General features: G+C 27.7%; 1 long non-coding RNA gene across 3 annotated transcripts; it reads right to left on the bottom strand.

Moving 5' to 3' along the window:
* Positions 1 to 13,382: 13,382 nt before the first annotated feature.
* Positions 13,383 to 17,067, bottom strand: LOC114162256. Of its 3 annotated transcripts, none has more exons than XR_003599172.1 (7): positions 16,777 to 17,067; positions 16,434 to 16,697; positions 15,537 to 15,829; positions 15,273 to 15,449; positions 14,037 to 14,226; positions 13,856 to 13,939; positions 13,383 to 13,754 (listed from the first exon to the last, which is right to left on the bottom strand). It is a non-coding gene; the product is annotated as an uncharacterized LOC114162256 (long non-coding RNA). The 3 variants fall into 3 exon arrangements; XR_003599171.1 differs by having other exon boundaries at positions 13,384 to 13,754; positions 16,434 to 16,660; XR_003599173.1 differs by lacking the exon at positions 13,856 to 13,939 and having other exon boundaries at positions 13,385 to 13,754; positions 16,434 to 16,660.
* Between the last annotated feature and the right edge of the window lie 475 nt (positions 17,068 to 17,542).

The following is a 17,542-nucleotide window of genomic DNA, read 5'->3' as shown; positions in this document are numbered from 1 at the left end:
GGTGTTGGGTTCGTAAGGGAGGCCCACAGAGCCCACATTCTTGTTCTGTACGTTTCTGCCTCCCCGCTGGCTTTGCCCCACTCCACACATACCACAACACAACTACACAACTCATTTACGTGTGCCGTAAACTTACGAGTTGCGGCCACCGCATTTTTTCTGCGTCGGTGAAAAACAAAAATATCCTCACCCTAATTTTTCTTTTTTTTTAAATTATATTGCGCCAATTAGGGCACAATTGGGTGTCACAGTCTCGCAGAGCACCAGCAGTGCATGAGTCTCGGATAGTATCATAATTGACCAACAAAAATAAATAACCCCTTTCAATTTGAAATTCAAATTCAAATGTGCTTTCAAAATATCCTGTTTATTATATGACTTATAGGGCTGAGTTCGTTAAATAACGAATATAAACGCGTAGAGGTAGGTATGTGTGGAAATGGAGAATTAACCATGTCAGTATGTAGTGAAAGCCGCGAGAAAAGAAACAGCAGAGTGGAGGTTATGATTTTGTCATTACTATAAAGTGGGGAATTTAAGAAGTAAATAGTGCATATATTCGAGATGAGATTGTGTAATTGATGGTCCAATTTATCGGCGTGATTTTAACCCGTTCTTATTGTTTGGTAGAGTGAGTTTTCGTTTTGATTTTGAAAATGGGATCCATCCGTTGTTACAGTAGAAAACGACAACATTGATTCATTGAGTTGCGTAAACCTCTCCAACACTCCTCACGCCAGGAGGTCTAGTCTCGTCGTTTTCTTAAACTCTTTTTCGCCTTTTATCTTTATCACTTCCTCTTAGCGTTCAACTACACACCACGTCATAAGAGAATATTAACTATAAATTTTACATTTAAACATCATGTCTTACGTGTTACATAAACACTTCAACTATTTTAGCTAATGTTAATTTCGTCTTACGAGGGTTCAAAACGAAAAATCCCAAAATTTTACTTTGAAAATTGAATAGAAAGACAAAAGTAATATAGAAGGTTGACGAGGCTTCTTATCTTGAACAACGGTGCCACCACGCTCCTCCTCTTCGTCGCAACATTCAAACGCATTGGAACCCACTGCCTACCAAACTACATCCTAAAATTTTCATATTTACATAACTAAATAAAAATATGGAATTGCTTTTGTATTTCATTATCGATTTTATCTGACTAATAAAAATTATTTTATCTTTTAAAATTTATATTTAACTTTTATGATTATTTTTTAAGAATATATTTTTATAAATTTAATAATATTTTATTTTATTAATAATTATAATAATCATTTTTTATTTTTTATAATCATAAAGTAAAAAAAAGACACATATAGAATAAATATATGCATTATAATTAAACATTATAGTGACTAATTTATGTACCAATTTATAAATTAAAAATTACTGGTAACTAAAATAGTTTTTAAATTTGTTACTATACTGAATTGATATTTAAATAGGTCACTAACAGATCACTAACATTAGTTACAAAAGTTTTAGCCATCAAAAAAATTGGTCTCTAAATTTGTATATAAATTAGTCACTAATGGGATAGATTTGGAGATTAATTTTTTTGGTAGATAATGTTAATGACCAATTTAGATAACAATTTACTATAGTGACCAATTTACAGATCAATTTTGAAACTATTTTAATTACCAATAATTATTTGTTATCTCTAAAATTGGTCATCAATAAAAAAATTTCTTATAGTGTAATAGTATTTGTAATGTAATACTTTATTCATGATTGTAGGGTAAATCTAATTATATTATGACTTTAAGAGACCAGCATTATCTCTTCTTCATCTTATCTCTTTTCTGATTGTTTTTTAATATATATATTTTTATTTGTTTTTGTTTTCTTTGTATTATATGTTTTATTGTTATTTACATTTTATTTAATTACAATATTTCTTAAAAACTACTTGATTTATTTTTCGGTATATATCTTTACCTACATAGAATACAAAACATTTTTTTAGTATACGAAACAAATGTGTTTCGAACTCTTAATTTTAAAGTAAGGATAAAATAAATAATATAGTTATTTAAAAATAAAGATATTATGTTTTGAGTTATATAATTCTTATGCAAAATGTTTGACTTTGTCCTAACCTTTGAATCATTTTCATCTCTTATGCTGATATGGAAACACACTTGACAACATTGTTTGTTACATAAACAAATATTTAATGTCATTTGGTCACGAGAACTAAATTCATTCATTAAAAAAGTTTGAGAATAAAAATGATTCAAATTAGAACATGAATAAAATATAATTTCGTATGAAAGATAATTAACTAAAAACATAGTTGACCTTTTAACACAGACAACATAAAAACATAATGTTATATGCCATTTTTATGTTATTTTTAATAATTTATGTTGTTTTTAAGCTTTCAAAATTTTAAACCAATGATATTATTCTCCACATTTAAAATTTTTCATTCTAATTTAAACCAACTATAACCCTAAACAAAAAATATTTAATTAAATTGTGAATTTTAATAAAAATATTAGTATAACATTTGTATAAAAATTAAACTTGGTCTCAATTTGAAAATGAACAAAATTGCTCAATTTTAAAAAAATGGGATTGAATTGAACAAAAACAATGAATATTAAGACCAAATTGAAAATAAAAAACTAATCATGACATGTGACACTCACCTTGACACTTGGCACAATATTGACTTGACACGTGACACAATATTGACTTGACATATGAACACTTTTTATAAAATTAAAAAATAAAAATAAAAAAAAGCAAAAAAGTCACAAAATTACATGTGACAATTATTGTTCACCTTCGTTAATTATTTAAACAACGTTAACAAAAATGACCAAGTTGAACAAAATTGATGAATATTAGGACTGAAATGAAAAAATTGAATAACCAAATCAATATTTAAGCCTTTATTTAATATAAATAATTGAATAGTTTAACAAATTTTTTTAATTTGTTTCATTAATATAATATAATATAATTAATTAGATAAAATATAACTTATTATTTATTGTTTTTCTTTCTGTTTAGTTATTTATTTATTTTATTTCTTTGGATTTATATCTTAATTTCAATGAAGTGATGATGCATAATCATTCTTATAGATCTCATGGTAGGTCTTTTCAATATTGAATGGTTTGTCTATTTTTTCCTTTATAGCAACTTCAAATGTTTGGAGTTGTTACTACAATAAAATGTCTCATTAACAATAAATTTTAGTGATCAAAAGTTGTTAGTCATTATAGTGACCAATTTAAATACCAAATTACAAAATAAAAAAATTATTAGTTACTAAAATAGTCACTATTATCAATAAAAAATTATAATTGGTCGTTAAATTGGTTACTAATTAATTAATGACTAATTTAGAAACCAAATCCTTTAGTAGCAAACACCTTGATAATTAATGTTTAGTGACTAATTTCTTTTGGTAGTTAAAACCTCGGTAGCTAAATTTAGAAATCAATCTAGAGACTAATTATAATTTTTTATTCATAATAATGACTATTTTATTAATCAATAATTTTTTATTTTGTAAATTAGTTACTATAGTGACTAACAACTTTTGATCACTAAAATTGGTTGTTAATCAGACATTTCTTGTAGTGTGTTGTCTACATAACACATAATTTGTAGTCTTTCATGTTTTACAAAAGTTGTGTTTCTGTATTTCTCCTCTCCTTGTTGCTTCTATAAAAGGAGAACAAAATGCAGAATGCTACAAATATAATTTCTTTGATTTTTATGTACTGTTTTGTATACTTTAGTTTTTAAATGTTTTGTTTCTTTTAGCCAAAAAAAGTTGTATATTTGTACTTTTCTTGTCAATGGTTTTGTAATTCTCTTTGCATATATTTGTGTTTTTTTATTTTCTACCCCAGGTTCTATTTCTCCCTTAAAAATATAATTTTCAAGTATTTTGAAACTCGTATTTCTATGGTTTTGCATCCTAATTTGTATATGCTTTTTTTAAGGTTTTGGTTATTTTTGTATAATGTTCTTTTTAGTTTAATTTAGGTGGATTTATTAAATATTTTGTTAAACATCTTCAATGCCAATCCGTTTATTAAGAACAGTAACGTTTAAGTTTTTAAATTTTGAATGATGTTGGTTACGTCAATTATGTCTTTGCCATTGTTTTTTCTACGGAACTTGTTATTAGTGGTATTTGGTTGACCATAAAGGTAATTTTTGTGTTCTTACCTACAACATGAATATGAAAAAGACAATGTTGATAGAAGGTCGGTAGACTTGAGAACATTCTATAATTTTGAAGGACACTACTCCTTTTTGTTTTGATATGTAGGGAATTCTTGCTTTCAAATTATTGTTTCCAAAGGAATGTGCTTGCAATTTTTTTACCGAGAGATGTAAATTGATCATTTAGACAACAGTAATTAATTTCACTGTAACCCTAACCAAATACCAAAGTGAGGCAAGTCATTTTATGATATTTTTACTCAAAATTCAATAAATACATTTGATTTTGTACTTAAGATATTGATTTTAAGTACCATAATTGTATTACTCAGTCAATCATTATCTTATATATTTGAAGGATTTACCTTCATATTTTGCAAAGCATCTTCGTAATATTCAAAAATATTGTTCTTTATGGATCATTTAGCACAGTAAACTGCAAACTGTTATTAAGAAATTTTCCAAGAAAGTCAAGCAAGTTTGGTAGTAGAGAGAGAATTTTGTAACTACCATGGAATACAAAAAGGTGTGACAATTGTGTTTAAGGCTGACAAGAAAATATTAAACCAAAACATAAGAGTAATGAGATTTAAGGAATGACAATTTATGTAACTAATTATGTAGGTACTTGAATCCAAATGTTGGGTCAAATGTTTTTTGTTGAGCAAGTTATCCATCTAGACGTACCTGTGGATTAACTTAATTTTATGTTGTATTAACTTATATTGTGTTGAATAATCTAATAGAAGACCTTAATATTTTTTTCATCTCAAAATATTGAGGACTACTTTTGTAGTAACTTATTTTTCTTCATTGTAACTTATTTAACAACGGAAGTGTTAATCGTTCAATTTTAGAATAGGTAAATGCTTAATTATAAGTTTTGCTCAATGCGTAATAAATTAAAAAAGTTTGGTAATCTTCCAATATTATCTATAATACGTATAATTTTGGGGGTAACAAATTTAAAGTTCTGACACAAAATAAAAAAATATTACATGGAAATGAAAAATGCCATACTCTTTAATTAAATGATGCTTGGATGCCATTTGATAAGGCATGACATTATCTAGTCTTCCCGCCTCAACTTTTACTCAGGGTACACAAAACATTCCTTCTAATTTCTTTCTTTCTAAATTCTTTTGTATATTTTCAAACATCGCCATATTACATGGATGCCTCTTTTCTTAAGTTTATATGTTTTTACCTTTTTGAATAATTTCGAATGTTGGGAGACAATGACAGACAAGTATATGTTTAATGTTTAATGTATTATGTTTTTATATAGGTATGTTTAATTGTGTTATATCTTTTTAAGATATTCTAAGTGTTAAACTACTTTAATTAATACAATACTATTTCAAAATTAAAATATTATCCTATTTTTATATTCTTACATGATTTTTTTTCACTTTTTTAATTTTATAGAATTGCAATTTATATAATGTATTTAAATTTGGATTTTAAATTTTATATCAAAAGCTTTAATCGAATGACATGTACCAATATTTTGAAATTTACCTACCTTATCATAACAAATATCAAATTCATTCCAAAAATTTAAATAATTTAATACAACTATAATTGCGTGTTTAGAAGATTAGTGATGTTTGTAATTGTAATTATTACTTTTGGTTTGAATTGTAATTATTAATTTTTATTTGAATTATTTTGTAATATATTATTTAACTTTTTTATATTAAATTATTTCTTCTTAATTGAATTCATTTTTAAAATATTATTTGTAAATATATGTTTATATTAATATTAATATTAAAATTGAATGACACGTAGTCCTGTATTTGAAATTTGATTAATTTCTCCCACACATAGCCCTATATTAGAAATCAACTCCATTATATTTTGCCTATTTCAGTGTATTAATGTGACAAACATGCATTCTTTTGTTTCTTTGTCTCATTAATAACACAACATTCTTCCTTTTCCACTTTGCATGTTCGTTGTAGTCCATTTTGTTTAAGTAAATTTTTTCTCACTACTTTCTTCTTAAGCATTTGGAGGTTTGTGCAAAGGATGTTACGTGGTAAAGTGTTCTGCTAACTTGATAGAGGTGTTGATGTGCTTTTGGAGTACAACAAACTCGGTAACATTTCAAATGTCATTTTATTATAACAAAATATTTCCTATTAGGTTTTTATTTTTGTTTTCTTTCTTATATATAGTACTACTTGAGCATTTGTATCATTCATTTTAGACATTGTATATTACATACACCTAGAATTTTGGATCTAAATCTGCCAATATTTGATGTATGTAAATGGTTTGAAGTTTTTTGTCACATTTTGCACAAATATTGTAATTTCAACATTCAAAATGTTAGGTTTGTCTATTTGATGCATTTAATTGGTTAAAATCCCAACTTTGTTGCTCATAATGTTTTTGTGAATCTTCTTTTCAGAGATTTGACTTCAAACTTCCTTTAAAGGTTTCTCAAATCATGATACAATGTGTTGTGCAATGTTGTCCTTCTTTCCTTACTTTAATTTGAACTATTACAAACCTAATTTCTATTTTTGTTTTTCTTATTTCATTTATTATGCTATATTTTTTATTCCAATACCTCTCAAAATCATGCTAAAATTCATTTCGATAATACGATGCTCTATTATTTGAAATTTATTTAGTTTCTCTAAAACGTTGTCATAATGCACTAAGGTGACAAACTCTATCTCTTTTTTTTTTTTGCAGAGGTGTTAAGGTTACTTTTTTAGGAAAATAATATTTCTATGCAAAGAAATGTCAATCTCAGTTTGTGATTTTCACAATTAGGGTATGAAATAATTTTTTATTTTTTCCTTATATGTGTTCAAATTTGAACCTACATTCAATTTGAACCTATATATGTGTGTGTGTGTGTGTGTGTGTTCAATGTTTTGTTACCACTTTATGATTTTCTTCAAATGTCAAATTTGTTTAATAAGAGGTGTTAGTTCAATATGTTAGTATTGTCCATGCAAATGCAAAAGCAAGTACACAACATTAACGAAGTTACTCCGAAGAAGGAGAACTGGAATGCTATCTATAGGGTTTACGATGTTTGTTTGTGTCATATTTTACTAACAAAAAAAAATCATTTTCTATGTAGTTGGTTCTACAAGACAAAGAGGTACATTTTATTTATGTTTTCATTGTTTTCTAAGTTGTAATACTTATAAGTTATAATGAAAACCTGTATTCTGCATTTACTAATCCAGGGAGTTTGAATCCATGCCTAGACGAACGTTAATTTATAAATTCTAAAATGAATTACAACCAGTATGGTACCAAAGTTGCTATAGATTACAATCTTTTAATGTTGCATCGAATGGTGATTCTTATGGATAACACACCACCCTTATAAGATTAACTTTTAGTATAGTACCAAAGTTGCTTTACTTGATAGTAACTTGATTCTTGAAACAAGGTTATAGTATGTATCTCTATTTGCACTATCTATTACTAGATTTAACACATTACTTGGTTGGTGAGTTGGAAGTTTAAGTTAAAGTTTTATTGTTATTTCATAAACTATAGTTAATTAATTTCATAAGTAATTGATAAACATTTTCACATTTTAAGTTGTTATATATAAATATTTTAAGAGTGCTCATAAGTATTGGAACAAAAAGAGGGTTAGAAAAATTTGGAAAAAAACAAAAATGAATGTCATTTCCATATAAGCTGATGGACAATATTAATTTTTAAATTTGTAATTGAAATTGGTTCAATGTGTTTAACTAAAATGATTATTTTACACTAAAGTGAACTTGATGCTTTTCTTGCATATGGTGAAATTCAAAATGTCATAAATATACAATTTGTCAAGGTTAATCTTTCTCAAGGAAGATTTGTTTATATTTATTTATTTCTTTTATGTATTTTTTTATATTTAGATAATCTTTATGTTCATAATTGTATTTATTATACAGAGGTACAACACAATGTTGATTTTGAAAACACTACAAAAATATTAATTTTTTCTACGGACAAAATTCGTATGTATTGCATAAAATTCGTATGTAATTTAATATTATTTACATATTACATACGAAAAGAAATCCATATGTAAAATAGGCGTCAAAAATCTTACATACGAAACAAAAATCCGCATGTAACGTTACATACGAAATTATCCATAGATAATTGAATCTATAGAAAATTACATACAGATTATTTCGTATGTAATTTTGAAAAAGTTACATACGGAATTATCCATATATAAGTTACATATGGAATAATTCATATATAATGCTAGATGAACAATTATTTTTTATATACCTATATTTAATGTATAAAAGGCAAACAAAAAAATAAAAAGAGAAGAAAATAAATTCCAAATATATATAACAACACATAATACTTATAATTCAAATCTTTGTATGTGTACACATATAGTAATAATAAAACCCAATTTTACATATTTATAGGAACTCAAAATTGTAATGTACCACTGTCATATATATATATATATATATATATATATATATATATATATATATATATATATACCACATCGCTGTATACAATACAAACAAAATTAGAGTAATGTTTGGCTATGCCTAAGGAAGTATATATATACACCACGTAGCTACAATATATACTACTCTAATAATTGATTGACATAATCGTTTCCTTACAAGTTTACAACTAAAATGATTGATTTAGCATATTCAACAAATTCAGCAATTATGCACATTCTCTTTATTGATTGCTTTTGCATCTTCCCCTTAGGAGGCAATTTTTCTATATTGAGGAACTATGTTGCAGGGAATAAAAAGAGAAGAAAATTCAAATAATATATATATATATATATATATATATATATATATATATATATATATATATATATATATACCTTCACTGCACATAATATTCATAATTCAAATCTCATATTCTTAACTTGTATGAAAGGACATTGGTTCACTAAAGTCCATTGATTATTTATACTTTTAGCAACACTTTTTTTATTGATTGTACCAACACGAGCATAATAGGACTACAACAACAACTATTTAAAAGCAACAAATCTTAAAGAAAGGTTATTTCATATTATGTATGATTTGGATACTAAATTATTGTTAAATATTATGTAGTTTTAGTGATTTTTTTTATATTGCATATGATGTCTGAATGTTCTGGTTCACTATCACAAGGGTTAAGCCAATTGTAAGAGAGTTCTAAACAAAGCCATAAGGAAGACTTCCTTAATATCACACCTAGGACTAATATACAAGGACTTAAAAACTCCAAATTGGTAATGATGTATAATCTATTATAATGTTATGCAATATTATAGATTATAAATGAAATTGAAATATACCTTAGTCTCAAAATTGAGTTGTGTTGTTAAAGGTAACCACTTTTGTAGTTTTTGGAACCATTAAACATATTATTGATTATGATGATTGTTGGTACACTACTTGCGTTTGTAACAAAGCAATGTACCCAGATTCAAAGATGCTCTTCTGTGAGAAGTGTAATAAACATGTTATGAAAGTGATGCCTAGTTAGGTTTGTATTTTAAATTGTTAACAATATTTTATTTTAGTTTTAAAAGGATATTTAACATAATGCAATTTTTTTTTTCAAGTATAGGATTAAAGTTCGTATCATTGATAAAATAAATTGTACATTTGTTGTCTTTTTTGAAAAACACACAACCACAATCCTCAAAAAGTTATGTGCAAAGATCCTTGAATCTCAGGACAAGGTTAGGTTTTTAAGTAATTCATCCATTTTTTGTTTTCAATTATAAATTAAATATTTCACTTTGATTAACTTAAATCATGTTGTGGTTTTAGAACACTGTATGGTAAATTACCAAAGGAGTTTGTATATTTGTTGGACAAGAGTATTCTATTCAAAGTTGAGTCTAGAAATGATTAAAATTCCATTTTGAATAGTCTTTTAGAGTTAAAAAAGTTTGCGTAAATGATAATATAATTGAAAAATTAAATGATGGATCCATGAAATCAATAGTAAGAAGAAGGATTTGGTTTGATTCTAATATCTTGTCATTGTTATTGACTTCTAATTTTTGTGTAATAATTTTTTTACGGATGTATGTGAAGGCAATGGACAATTTTCCAAGTTAAATCTTTTGGGTCTCATTGGGCTAGTGATTCAAATTTTCACTAATTTGGATTTACTTGGTCTAATTTTCATTCGTAATTAAAATCAATTTTTGTTGTGAACCATGGGCTTGGATGTTTGTTTTATGAAGAGAAGAGTGCCACCTAAGTGCCACATCATTTGAGCCACATCAGCCTTGTTTCCACATCATTATTGACGTTGGGCTAGCTTTGATCTTAGCCTAGTGGCAATATTGTAATTTCTTTGAGCAATGGCAATTTTTAATTTCTTTGAATAGTAATTTATGGTTTAGGTGGAGGGGTTGATGTGACCATGCCCCAACTCTCATTTTTGTAAGACAGAGTTCTCTCTTCACATTTTGGCTTCTTTTTGCAACTAAGGTAGCACCCATTTAGTTTTCTCTCTTCAAGCGGACGTTTGGAGCTCCTTTGGTCTAGTTTCCTTCTTCCTTACTTCATTTGCATGATGTATTTTCATTTTCTTTTCCAATGTTAATGGATAGCTAAATTTCTAATTTGGTTTCCTAAGGATAATGCAAATTTGAGGTTCTGTTCATCAAATGTTCATTGTTGTTGAGTTTGCTCTTTCTTATTTAATCTCGGTGCTTGAATGATTCTACTCTAGGCATGCTTAATATCCAGTACACATCTTTGTTCACTGAACTCGTGCTTAATGAGTTTTGTTGTTGGCTGTTGAGATTATTGAACCCATACCTTGCTTAATGGTATGATGAAACTTGGTTAATCTTTCCTTAGTTGGTTAATTTCGACTGGATTTAGAGTAAACCTGTGACGATAAAAAAAATCTATTTATTTATTTATTATTATTATTTTCTATAATATACTTATAAAATTTAGAGGCAAAATTATACAATGACATATAATTATAATTAAAATATTCACACACACACACACACACACACACACACACACATATATATATATATATATATATATATATATATATATTTACAATACTGTATGCATCTTATATCCACACCAGTTAGTACTTCTTATATTTCCTACACTAGAAGAGGAAGAAGTGTTATTTATTTACAGTTTCCCCCTCATATACTGGCTTTCTAACAAGTGGAAGGAAAAAGTTATGGATAGGGTTCACTTGGACTGTTGGGGGTAAATTGAAGGTAACTATGACTTGTCCTTCGATGAAAATCGACATGTTTGGAGCAGAGAGGAAAGTAATAGTGGAGTTTCATGTTCCCTGAAATGTCACATAATTATTCACAGCATTGATTTGTCATGCATTCCTCGGGAAAAAAACCACAATGTTGGCGAAGAAGGGATCAAGCATGTTGGGAGCAGCCATCTATGATAAGGTTATAAAATTTTGTTTTTTACACACAATCATAAAATAGGGAAGTGAGACAAATATCATACAAAAAAATATACAACATATCATAATAAGATAAAATGAAATGAAAATTCTCCCAAATCCATAAAACTGGATTTTATCATACTTTATAAAGATATTGATTAATTTTGTATTGACTAGTCAGGATAAATGAGCTCATGGCCAACAAAGTAACTCAACAAGGTCGTACCTCCAACTACAATAATCAAATCTTTATTTATCATAAATTTTATTTCAATATTAAACCATATAATTATATAAATAAATAAATAAATAGGATCAATGCATAATTAAAATAAATATAAATAAATAAAAATGACCAGTACGAAACTGGAGATAAATATAAATAAGTGAATGAGAGTAAATATAAATTGAATAAATAGGACCAGTGCACAACTAGAGATGAATATAATGAAATAAATAGGAACATGAACTAAATATAAATTAGAATGAGGTTAGAGACACCTCACTTAAAGTAAATATAGAGATAAAAATAATTATTAACAGAAAAAAAAAATCAAAGTAAAAAGATAAAATGATACATGTCTTCTTCCCTTACCTTATTTATTGTGGAAGATATATCAAGGTTGTATTGAGACTTTTGATGATATATTTTCTTTTTTTTTTCTTCGTTGCACTCACACCACATATTTCTTATACTGCATGAACTTGATTCACCTCACTAAACTCTCTTTGTTTCTTTTTTCCTTTGTCACGTTCTACCACTTTTCACACTTTCATTCCATTCATCTCTCACCCCTATTTATATGTATTAAAGTAATCATTACATTTAGTTTAAATTTAACTATATTTTGTAAACATTATTCCCTTAGGTTTGTTTTTAACATTTGGTTCTAGATATTTATTTTCTTTTACATTAATGATCATTATAATAGATAAGGATTGTAGTTACCATGTGCAACCTTATCACTTTTTTTCTTTTATTAATTGCATAAACTAATAATTATGTTAAAAATAAATTTATAGTATATATACAATATTATTAGTTTACGTTACTAAATTCTTTTATAACAATGAGAATTTTGAAGATGTTAGCATTTAAATTACTTTTATAATTAAAATAATTGATGCCTATAAAACCAAACGTGCAGTATAACACTACTACATATTTTAGTTTTAATGACATTTAAAAAATGTTGCTAAAACCTAAAAAAATGTTACTATTTGCAAAGGCAACATTTATACACATGTTATGTATAGTGCATGTTGCTAAAAGGTTTTAGCAACATTTTTATATATTATTAGTATCATTTTTAAAAATGTTACTAATTAACATTTTTACTAACACTAGAAAAATGTTGCGAATTTAAATTTTTTGTAACACTTAAAAAATGTTACATATACATCTTCTAACATTTAAAAAATGTTACCTATATATTTCCTAACATTTAAATAAATGTTACCAATTGTATTGTTTTGTAACAATTAAAAAATGTTACCAATTGCCTTTTTTGTAACATTTTAAAATTTTTACTAGTTTATCTATCTACAAATAAGAATAGTTCTTAATACAAAATGACAGATGGATCCATTCAAGGATATATAAAGCTTGGTTAGTTGTCAAGGGTTTTACTCAAACTATTGGAATTGAGTATCATGTAAAATTTGAACAATCATAAAGGTAAATACTAGCTATGAGAATTTTTATTTTTCAAAATTAAAACAATATCTAGAATTGCATAATAGAATGAGACCATATCTCAACCTTATCTTTTGTTTTATATTTCCCTCATCCATAAGTTTGATCTGCAATCAAATTGGCAAGACAGTTTCCTACCAACTCTTCATATTCTATCATCCTTCATTACTTCAATTAATCAATGAGATAATAATTTTGTTGTATTCTCCTAAACTTCAATTAGTATTTAAATCCAATAAATAAAATGAATATTACTAGTAACATTTAATATGACAATAATAAATATAATAACAAAGAAATATTTTCAAATGCACCCTTGCAGTAGGTCACAAGACCTCCCATCTTTTCTGACATCCAACCTGTTGCATTTAGTTTTGCATCCATCCTTTGCAGCTGCAATTTCGTGACCACTTCCTCTTAACCAATTCTGACAATAGACAAAAGCACAATATAGATATAATCAGTATAGAGGCTTGTCACCTTTTATCATTTGTGTGCTCCCTTTACATGAAACATTTCACTAATTACCTCCATTCTTGTTTTACTATGGGAGACAAATTGTTTGAAACGTTGTTGATCATAAAATTGGACATCTTGAAGAACATAATTAACCTAGAGCATAAGCATTTAGGATTTACATGACCACAATTAAAAATTATGGGCTAATTTAGTGGGCTGAAATTTGAAACTTTTATATAAATAAAAGTACCAAGTCATAAAGGTCTTCAACACATCCAACCATGGCTTTGCCTCGAACAACCATGTGACTACATGGATCTTCCTTGCCTTGTACTGATGATGTGAATGGATCAACCAATATTCCTCCCGTTTTACTCCCAATTAATTGGTTTAATTGGACAAAATTCAGGTATTTTGTTCCCATCTCCAACAATGATTGGCTATAAAAAATAACACGAGAGTTACTGATAACAGAGCCTTACATTATTTATTTGTCAAACTAGATGCTGTTGATTTTGATATACACATAATTATGACGAGGAATTGTAGAATCAAACATTAAAAGGGAAGACAAAGATTGATAAATCCTTAGATTAGCTATTTCGATGTATGTGCAAACACCTTAGTCTCTTAACTATCTTCAGAGGCCAAACTAGAGTCAAATAAGTCTAAATATTCTGGGAATAGAGAATAGGAAGAAGTGACTTATTGCTACAAATCTTAACCCACTACAATTAGATCATAAACAGAAAAACAAGGAATCATTTTGTTCATTCTTTTAGTTAACAACAAGATAACAGTGTATAAAACGAAGTGTTAAATATAGAGAAATATAAAAAGTAAAAACTATAAATCCAAAGAAAGATATATTTGTAATTATATGGGAAGGTCTTGGAGAGAAAATAATAGAATCTTCTAAGGGGAAATCAATACAAACTCATGCACGATGAGGTAACTACTTGTATGAGAACTCAAAGAGGTAAGACGAAGGACATTCCTATTGAGATAAAACAACATCAAGGCCCAACCTTAAGCCTCTTACTTGTTTAATCTAGTATTGTATGTGCTTATCATGGACATATAAGATGATCCCAAATTCTATTCTTTGTCAGGTTTTATAGTTTTTGATTAAAGTATTAAGAGAAGCAATTTACTCTAAACTTGAACTTTAAGGACAAATTTTGGAATCAGCATGTCCCTTCCACATAATCACGCAATGGCTAAGGCAACTCAAATAAAAAAATATAACTGATATAATGAAAATTAATTTATCCATTAGGAAGATAAGTAGCAGTATAGTTTCTTCTATAAATAAAGTGTAACTAATGCCTAAAATATTCAATGATTATGCTCCTAAAATTAATATAGGAGGCAAAAAACAAGCATCTCAGACAATTGCAAAAATAACACAATAAATGAGATATTAACTATTGTATTAATAAATTGCAAAGATTAAACGTGACAAGTATTATCATTGATTATTTACTTGAATTTCTCTTTGCTGCTGATCAAAGAGCATTTTCTGCTTCAAAAGTTGTCTTTGGAATTCCTCATCGGCAACTAGATTTTTATGAGTGTGATCCTCTTCTTTTTATTCCATAGCATTAACTTGACTTTTATGAATGCCATCTTTTTTCGTTACCACATGAATCTTCTTCTTCCCCTAATCCAAAAATGTGTGGTTATTAGAATTATAGCATCTTCCAGTTTCATGAAGATCTTGGAATGTGTTAAACACTAGCCATGTTACCTTTTACTTGCCATATCAAACCCATTGCTTTGAGAAACAGGATCAATCAAAGTTACTTTTGCTTGGGAAGTTACAAGATAGTGAAGAAAATCAAGAACAGTTTGTCAACAAAGTCAACATAAGTAAGAACCAATACAACTAGGAATGTACTAAACTCATAACAAGACAGGCTGATTATCCAATAACTAAGGAAATTATGAGTAGGTAAAATTGTCATACCTTTTCACTTTGGGTTGCTGTTTGTTGTTCAAACTCCTCTACAACCTTGCTCAAAATAGATTCAACCAATTGTTCTGTGCACAAGAAAAATATTAAACACTAGCTTTAAAGGCTCTTTTGCTCTTAGGATTGTGAATGACTAAACAAAGTGAAGCAGTATATGTGCAGTTTAACATGTATGCCTAAAATCTATCAAGAGCTATACTCTACCACGATCAAATGAATAATTTGCTTCATACTTTTGGTTAAGTGGCGCTAAATGTTAATTAACATTGATATGCAGATCAAATTCTTCTGCAAATTGCAATCAGTAGTCAAGCATACTCAGATGTTTTCATGAAAGAAAAAAAATCAACTATTCCTGTATAGAAAAATTATTTTGCTTATCCGTATATGAATTGAATCATCATCCGTTGAAAAGATCATTGCTTATTAGTATATGAACTATTCATGTACAGAAAACAATTATTGCTATATTTACACACAGTACAATTTTCTTACAATAAACTATACACTTTCGATAATATTAGAGGACTTGAAACAAAAGTTTTATTCAGCTCTCTGAGATCACAATTTCAATTGCAAAACTAAGGTGTCTACAACAATGGCAATGGTTCCATTGCCATTTTCATTCTTTGTTAAACAAATAAACACGGTTATGTAACTTAGATTGTTAACCTGCTTGACAATTTCATAAGTTAGTTGGGAAAATGTTCGGATCTAGAGTTTCTAAAGCGGTGCATCAAGTCCCGCTTCCTTCCAATGAAGAAATTGTCCACCATGATCACACTGCCCCCTCGTGCAATCAACCGATCCACCATGTGCGGTGCCTACGAACCTTGCACCACTTGTCACAACGATCTCAATGTTGCTAGCAACGGTTAGGTGGTTGTTGTGGATTCAACCTATGAACATGAACTTGTCCTCAAAGTGAAAGGAAGACTATAGAAACTCGACTTTAGAAACCAAACCAATTGATTACAAACACAAAATTCACAATAACACTAACGAGATTGCAGACCTTGTTAGAGTGTAAAGCTAAAGGGTGAATCCCTATCGCGGCTAGAATTCTTCCACTCCAAAACCCTAAACTCCACGTCCACAACGGCATGCTCGACTTCTCCGCAGTGCCCTGCCATAACACTGACGCACAAATCACCAAAAACGATGTGTTCCACGAGATGTCCTTCGCTATCACCGACCGCAAGCACTCCCAATCGCTCTTCTGCAGTTTGTTTTGGTTTGATTGTGGTTCGCTGGAGACAGTATAGTGTTGGAGAAGCTGAAAGGCGAGTAGAATAGAGGATGGACTCTTTGAGGATTTTTTCTTATATTATTTTGTTAAATTTTATTTGTACTGACTTTTTTTTTATTAAAAATGGTATGCAGATAAAATTTACGTATTGTAACATCTATTTAAATGTTACTAAGGAAATGTTACTAAAGTTACCGATGGTAACATTTAAAATAAACGTAACTAAGGATATGTTACTAAAGCTAATAAATGGAGTAGTGTAAATTTATTATTAGTTAATTAGTCCTCTATATTTATAATTGTCTGATTTATATGCTTACAAATTATTATTATAGATATATTGTTATTTATAATAACAATAATAATATTTTTTTAAATAATGTATATATATATATATATATATTTTGATGTTACAAAACCCTGACAGCGTAATCTGTTTAGAACTTGGGATAAGTTACATTTGAATTTGGGAATCAGTTCTTCTAATCTATTTGTTAATTAAATCTGTTTGAGTAATTTTGATTGAATCTGC

The sequence above is a fragment of the Vigna unguiculata genome, chromosome 9, assembly GCF_004118075.2.
Source record: "Vigna unguiculata cultivar IT97K-499-35 chromosome 9, ASM411807v1, whole genome shotgun sequence".
Taxonomy (NCBI): Eukaryota; Viridiplantae; Streptophyta; class Magnoliopsida; order Fabales; family Fabaceae; genus Vigna; species Vigna unguiculata.
This window is presented reverse-complemented; position numbering and strand designations above follow the sequence as displayed.